Source organism: Schistocerca nitens, chromosome 7, assembly GCF_023898315.1.
Source record: "Schistocerca nitens isolate TAMUIC-IGC-003100 chromosome 7, iqSchNite1.1, whole genome shotgun sequence".
NCBI classification, from domain to species: Eukaryota; Metazoa; Arthropoda; class Insecta; order Orthoptera; family Acrididae; genus Schistocerca; species Schistocerca nitens.
In genome coordinates this window covers 311,117,637-311,125,136 of record NC_064620.1, presented here as the reverse complement: position 1 = coordinate 311,125,136, position 7,500 = coordinate 311,117,637, and the positions used below count along the sequence as shown (strand labels likewise).

At 56.2% G+C, this 7,500-nt stretch overlaps 3 non-coding genes across 3 annotated transcripts in view; all 3 read left to right on the top strand.

Annotated features, from left to right (window-relative positions):
- Positions 1-3,805: 3,805 nt before the first annotated feature.
- LOC126197373 (small subunit ribosomal RNA) lies at positions 3,806-5,713 on the top strand. The gene has a single exon (XR_007539742.1). It is a non-coding gene; the product is annotated as a small subunit ribosomal RNA (ribosomal RNA).
- A 352-nt stretch (positions 5,714-6,065) lies between these two features.
- On the top strand, positions 6,066-6,220 carry LOC126196563 (5.8S ribosomal RNA). Its single transcript, XR_007539049.1, has one exon. It is a non-coding gene; the product is annotated as a 5.8S ribosomal RNA (ribosomal RNA).
- A 189-nt stretch (positions 6,221-6,409) lies between these two features.
- The window catches only part of LOC126197722 (large subunit ribosomal RNA), a 4,224-nt gene continuing 3,133 nt past the window's right edge, over positions 6,410-7,500 (top strand). The window contains exon 1 of the ribosomal RNA XR_007540059.1: positions 6,410-7,500. This exon is cut by the window's right edge and continues 3,133 nt beyond it. This is a non-coding gene — a ribosomal RNA (large subunit ribosomal RNA).

Genomic DNA, 7,500 nt, shown 5'->3' with positions numbered 1-7,500 from the left:
GACAGTGCCACCGAGGGGCACAAGAACGACATCTCTCGGAATGTGACGACACTACATTGACATGCAGCCCAGATACGACACCTCCATCTACAGGAAGTGAACGCAACAACGCCAACCACACAGCATCGCCACCTATGAAAATACGACGAAACCACATGCAATACAGCCATCTACGCGAATCTGGCAACACTACATCCACCATGTCGAGCGCACCACAAACAATAACGCCATCTAGGCCTCCTGCAACGGCGATACCGCCATCTATGAGACGCCAAGCTGAATACGACATCGATGGGCGCACAGTACACATTGTCCGACGCCACCCACAAAGACGGCATCCTCTGTCCACCCCAGGAGCCCCGACGCCAGTGCCTGCGCCGCAGAAAGTGGTCGACCGACAATCACTCCACCCGCACCCGTACGTGCTCCACCCCAACAGCCCAACTCACAACTCCAGCGGATGAACGGCGGACTCTTCTCGCAGTCGTAAGTTGCAATCCACCCCTATATCGTCCGTTTCATGAAGAGTTTAATCCAAGATGCGAAATTCCCGCTGTCCCTACACATGCTCCAAGTCTGTGCGCGATTGCGTTGCTCAGTACGGATTCCGATGCCGAGCGATCAGCTAGAAAGCGCCCCAACCATGTCGATCCCCATGGGCGTTGCACTCGCAGTCGCAAAGACTCTGGGCAATGGCTAAAAGCGCTCCGCAATATATTACTCAGACGGGTAATGACGGTCCGAGCGCTCAGCGTCAGGAGAGCGTTCCTGAGCCCTGACCCACAGGCAGGGTGTAGCGTATCCCACCCGCAGACATGTGACGTTGTCACACGACCAGTTGTCACTAATCGACTGATTGCCGATAATCATATGCCATACACCGGGGAAAGCTGCCGCGAGGGGTAGCTACGTAGTGCAGTCGCACCTCTACTACTGTACAGAGATAGAACACCGCGTGACCGCAACCAGATTAAACTGATACATGGCGCTGATTACTAATAGATGCAGAGCCATCGGAATATAGATGGCATACGACATACAACAGTCCCTATACATGCTGACAGTCTGTGCACACATGCGAACTACACGTCACCCAGACACTCTATCACACACTACTCTCTGCCTGTAACAGACACAGACAAAATATCTAAGCACCAGCATGGAACAACATCCAGTGCATCCTCTCCGCCACATTACACAATTCACACTATGATAACAAAACCAGGAGGTCCACCCCAAAAACAGAATATCTCACTCTTCCAACAACCATCATTACTCAGATAAGCCACAAACACCCACACATGTCCTACACAGGGGTGCAACCAACACCACCACACTGCCTTGTCTCACAGCATATAGGCAATGGCAGGAATGAAAGACACAGGTCTGCCACTCCCTTGCCACACCCACGGAACCGGCGCACCACCTCCCCTGAGCCAAAGGTGCATCCTGACGTGACACATCTCAGGGTGCCTCAGGCGTCCACTTACCATCATCACTATGAACGAACCTCGTCCCCTCCCCCCTCATACACCATCCCTTAACCTAACCTATGTTGCACCTTAACCTAACCTATGTTGCACCTTAACCTAACCTATGTTGCACCTTAACCTAACCTATGTTGCACCTTAACCTAACCTATGTTGCACCTTAACCTAACCTATGTTGCACCTTAACCTAACCTATGTTGCGCCTTAACCTAACCTATGTTGCGCCTTAACCTAACCTATGTTGCGCCTTAACCTAACCTATGTTGCGCCTTAACCTAACCTATGTTGCGCCTTAACCTAACCTATGTTGCGCCATAACCTAACCTATGTTGCGCCATAACCTAACCTATGTTGCGCCTTAACCTAACCTATGTTGCGCCTTAACCTAACCTATGTTGCGCCTTAACCTAACCTATGTTGCGCCTTAACCTAACCTATGTTGCGCCTTAACCTAACCTATGTTGCGCCTTAACCTAACCTATGTTGCGCCTTAACCTAACCTATGTTGCGCCTTAACCTAACCCAAGTTGCGCCCTAACCTAACCCAAGTTGCGCCCTAACCTAACCCAAGTTGCGCCCTAACCTAACCCAAGTTGCGCCCTAACCTAACCCAAGTTGCGCCCTAACCTAACCCAAGTTGCGCCCTAACCTAACCCAAGTTGCGCCCTAACCTAACCCAAGTTGCGCCCTAACCTAACCCAAGTTGCGCCTTAACCTAACCCAAGTTGCGCCTTAACCTAACCCAAGTTGCGCCTTAACCTAACCCAAGTTGCGCCTTAACCTAACCCAAGTTGCGCCTTAACCTAACCCAAGTTGCGCCTTAACCTAACCCACGTTGCGCCCTAACCTAACCTACGTTGCGCCCTAACCTAACCTACGTTGCGCCCTAACCTAACCTACGTTGCGCCCTAACCTGCCCTGTAATTGTTAGTTATATGACTCTAGGAATTCGTGTAGCGTTGCCTAATTGCAACCATCTCAACATAGTTCACTTCGCGCACACTGTGGTGTTCTGCGTATTGATTCATTTTACGGTGCGTACCCTCACATCTTGCGAGTGTTGCTTACTTTCCACATGGTCCCGCTATCCACTGTATTGTGTACTGCAATAGGACGTATATCGCCCCCGCCCCCCCCTCCCCTCCTGTCACCTCTAGCTCGTCGGTCAGGAGTTCGCGTGTTGAATGCGCTTCGCAGCTGTGCAATGGCATTCGTATACGTACGCTGGCCACCTTCCACGTGTTCTTTCGTGCACACGTCGCAGCGTGTATGTATGCTGATGGAGTGCGTCGTGACACACAACATCCAGGCATGCAAGACTCGTAGAAGTCGCAAATGTAGATGGATGTCTACGTTTGCTGCCCAAGTTACGCAAATGAACTGGAAATCCGTTGTTGCGCGGTTGTTCGCGCTGGAGGTGAATCGTTGATATCGACGATCGGTACAGGTATTAACCGGTTGCTTCAGCGACACCCGTCATACCCACGAACGTGAGTGGGCATGTGGGTATGAAGCGATACGCGGCGGTGGCTGGGTGGGACCGTCCCCGGCCGGTGAGGGGGGGGCGCCCGGCGTGCTGGCCGCGCGCTGCGTGGGCGCACGCGCGGCAGCCGGCTGGTGGGGGCGCCCAGTGGCAGGCGCGCCGGCTGACGGACGCGGCAGGCGGCGCATCTGCGTGCCGGCGCACCCAGCGCGCGGCGCCGTGCGGCCAAAGTGGGTCCTCCCGGGCCCGGTGCGAAGCGCGGTGGACATCTGCAGTGTGCTGGTCCGATTGAGGACTGTGTGCGTTGAGGATGCGCCGCCGCCCGGCACTCGGCGCCGCGACGCCGTCTGCTGCTCGGTCGCCCCCGCGGTTCTCGCAGGTGGTTTGTATCGCAGCTGTGCGGATGTGTTGGCGCGTGCGCTGTGCTGGGAGAGTTCGCTTTGGCACCCAAGTGGGGCTCTGCCCCTCTGTGGCGCTGGCGTTGGAGCTGCCCGGTCACTGTTTGTGGCCGCGTGTTGTCTCCCGCCGGCAACACCACGACAGCACGCTCCCGGGCCTCTGTCGGCAGCGGCAAGCTCAGTTGGGGGCACGGGTGGTCGCACTGAAAGCGTCTACTCGCCTATCTCCGGGCGATTGCGCCTCTCTCGAACCCGACCAAGTACTTAGGACGGCGCTGCGCGCCGCCGGGACCTGAGAGGGTTTCGAGGTGTATCGTGCAGGGGAGCCCAGCCTCCTCCTGTTTGCAGAATAATTGAGCGGACGCTTGCGTGTTCGCGCGGGCCCCCGGGACACACTCCCGGGCGGCCGGCTGCTCAGCTCTAGTTGACGCAGCTCCCTGGTTGATCCTGCCAGTAGTCATATGCTTGTCTCAAAGATTAAGCCATGCATGTCTCAGTACAAGCCGCATTAAGGTGAAACCGCGAATGGCTCATTAAATCAGTTATGGTTCCTTAGATCGTACCCACGTTACTTGGATAACTGTGGTAATTCTAGAGCTAATACATGCAAACAGAGTCCCGACCAGAGATGGAAGGGACGCTTTTATTAGATCAAAACCAATCGGTCGGCTCGTCCGGTCCGTTTGCCTTGGTGACTCTGAATAACTTTGGGCTGATCGCACGGTCTTCGTACCGGCGACGCATCTTTCAAATGTCTGCCTTATCAACTGTCGATGGTAGGTTCTGCGCCTACCATGGTTGTAACGGGTAACGGGGAATCAGGGTTCGATTCCGGAGAGGGAGCCTGAGAAACGGCTACCACATCCAAGGAAGGCAGCAGGCGCGCAAATTACCCACTCCGGCACGGGGAGGTAGTGACGAAAAATAACGATACGGGACTCATCCGAGGCCCCGTAATCGGAATGAGTACACTTTAAATCCTTTAACGAGTATCTATTGGAGGGCAAGTCTGGTGCCAGCAGCCGCGGTAATTCCAGCTCCAATAGCGTATATTAAAGTTGTTGCGGTTAAAAAGCTCGTAGTTGGATTTGTGTCCCACGCTGTTGGTTCACCCGCCCGTCGGTGTTTAACTGGCATGTATCGTGGGACGTCCTGCCGGTGGGGCGAGCCGAAGGCGTGCGACCGCCTCGTGCGTGCTCGTGCGTCCGAGGCGGACCCCGTTGAAATCCTACCAGGGTGCTCTTTATTGAGTGTCTCGGTGGGCCGGCACGTTTACTTTGAACAAATTAGAGTGCTTAAAGCAGGCAAGCCCGCCTGAATACTGTGTGCATGGAATAATGGAATAGGACCTCGGTTCTATTTTGTTGGTTTTCGGAACCCGAGGTAATGATTAATAGGGACAGGCGGGGGCATTCGTATTGCGACGTTAGAGGTGAAATTCTTGGAATCGTCGCAAGACGAACAGAAGCGAAAGCATTTGCCAAGTATGTTTTCATTAATCAAGAACGAAAGTTAGAGGTTCGAAGGCGATCAGATACCGCCTAGTTCTAACCATAAACGATGCCAGCCAGCGATCCGCCGCAGTTCCTCCGATGACTCGGCGGGCAGCCTCCGGGAAACCAAAGCTTTTGGGTTCCGGGGGAAGTATGGTTGCAAAGCTGAAACTTAAGGAATTGACGGAAGGGCACCACCAGGAGTGGAGCCTGCGGGCTTAATTTGACTCAACACGGGAAACCTCACCAGGCCCGGACACCGGAAGGATTGACAGATTGATAGCTCTTTCTTGATTCGGTGGGTGGTGGTGCATGGCCGTTCTTAGTTGGTGAGCGATTTGTCTGGTTAATTCCGATAACGAACGAGACTCTAGCCTGCTAACTAGTCGCGTGACATCCTTCGTGCTGTCAGCGATTACTTTTCTTCTTAGAGGGACAGGCGGCTTCTAGCCGCACGAGATTGAGCAATAACAGGTCTGTGATTGCCCTTAGATGTTCTGGGCCGCACGCGCGCTACACTGAAGGAATCAGCGTGTCTTCCTAGGCCGAAAGGTCGGGGTAACCCGCTGAACCTCCTTCGTGCTAGGGATTGGGGCTTGCAATTGTTCCCATGAACGAGGAATTCCCAGTAAGCGCGAGTCATAAGCTCGCGTTTGATTACGTCCCTGCCCTTTGTACACACCGCCCGTCGCTACTACCGATTGAATGATTTAGTGAGGTCTTCGGACTGGTACGCGGCATCGACTCTGTCGTTGCCGATGCTACCGGAAAGATGACCAAACTTGATCATTTAGAGGAAGTAAAAGTCGTAACAAGGTTTCCGTAGGTGAACCTGCGGAAGGATCATTACCGACTAGACTGCATGTCTTTCGATGTGCGTGTCGTGTCGTGCAACACGCTACCTGTACGGCTCGCAGTAGCTGTGCGCCGCGTGCGGGACCACGCGTGCTTCTCAAAACTAACGGAAAATGCTGTGTGGTACGAGCGCTGAAGCTCTGGAGCGGCTGGCCTGCGGCACCTGGCGCCTCGCGCCGGTTTGAATGACGTTCGCCCGAGTGCCTGTCCGCTCCGGAGTGGAGCCGTACGACGCCCATCGGCCGTGAGGCCGTTGGACACAAAACACTGGAACAGGGGGCCGTCGAACGCCTCAGTCCCGCCTATGCAACTGTTTTGAAAGAGACAGTGGAAACTGTAAAAAGATCACCCAGGACGGTGGATCACTCGGCTCGTGGGTCGATGAAGAACGCAGCAAATTGCGCGTCGACATGTGAACTGCAGGACACATGAACATCGACGTTTCGAACGCACATTGCGGTCCATGGATTCCGTTCCCGGGCCACGTCTGGCTGAGGGTCGGCTACGTAAACTGAAGCGCGCGGCGTTTGTCCCGCTTCGGGAGACGTGGGTGTGTCGTGCCGGCCTGTGGGGCCGGCCACGTCCCCTCAAACGAGCGATGCGCGCCCGTCGCCTGGCGGTTCGCATACCGGTACTGTCTCGGTAGCGTGCACAGCCGGCTGGCGGTGTGGCGTGCGACACCTCGTACAACGACCTCAGAGCAGGCGAGACTACCCGCTGAATTTAAGCATATTACTAAGCGGAGGAAAAGAAACTAACAAGGATTCCCCCAGTAGCGGCGAGCGAACAGGGAAGAGTCCAGCACCGAACCCCGCAGGCTGCCGCCTGTCGTGGCATGTGGTGTTTGGGAGGGTCCACTACCCCGACGCCTCGCGCCGAGCCCAAGGTCCAACTTGAATGAGGCCACGGCCCGTAGAGGGTGCCAGGCCCGTAGCGGCCGGTGCGAGCGTCGGCGGGACCTCTCCTTCGAGTCGGGTTGCTTGAGAGTGCAGCTCCAAGTGGGTGGTAAAACTCCATCTGAGACTAAATATGACCACGAGACCGATAGCGAACAAGTACCGTGAGGGAAAGTTGAAAAGAACTTTGAAGAGAGAGTTCAAAAGTACGTGAAACCGTTCTGGGGTAAACGTGAGAAGTCCGAAAGGTCGAACGGGTGAGATTCACGCCCATCCGGCCACTGGCCTCCGCCCTCGGCAGATGGGGCCGGCCGCCCGCGCGGAGCAATCCGCGGCGGGGTCGTGTCCGGTTGCCTTTCCACTCGCCGCGGGGTGGGGCCGTTCCGGTGTGCGGTGGGCCGCACTTCTCCCCTAGTAGGACGTCGCGACCCGCTGGGTGCCGGCCTACGGCCCGGGTGCGCAGCCTGTCCTTCCGCGGGCCTCGGTTCGCGTCTGTTGGGCAGAGCCCCGGTGTCCTGGCTGGCTGCTCGGCGGTATATCTGGAGGAGTCGATTCGCCCCTTTGGGCGCTCGGGCTCCCGGCAAGCGCGCGCGGTTCTTCCACGGATGACGGACCTACCTGGCCCGGCCCCGGACCCGCGCCGCTGTTGGCTCGGGATGCTCTCGGGGCGGAATAATCGCTCCCGTCAGCGGGCGCTTCAGCTTTGGACATTTCACGACCCGTCTTGAAACACGGACCAAGGAGTCTAACATGTGCGCGAGTCATTGGGCTGTACGAAACCTAAAGGCGTAATGAAAGTGAAGGTCTCGCCTTGCGCGGGCCGAGGGAGGATGGGGCTTCCCCGCCCTTCACGGGGCGGCGGCCTCCGCACTCCCGGGGCGTCCT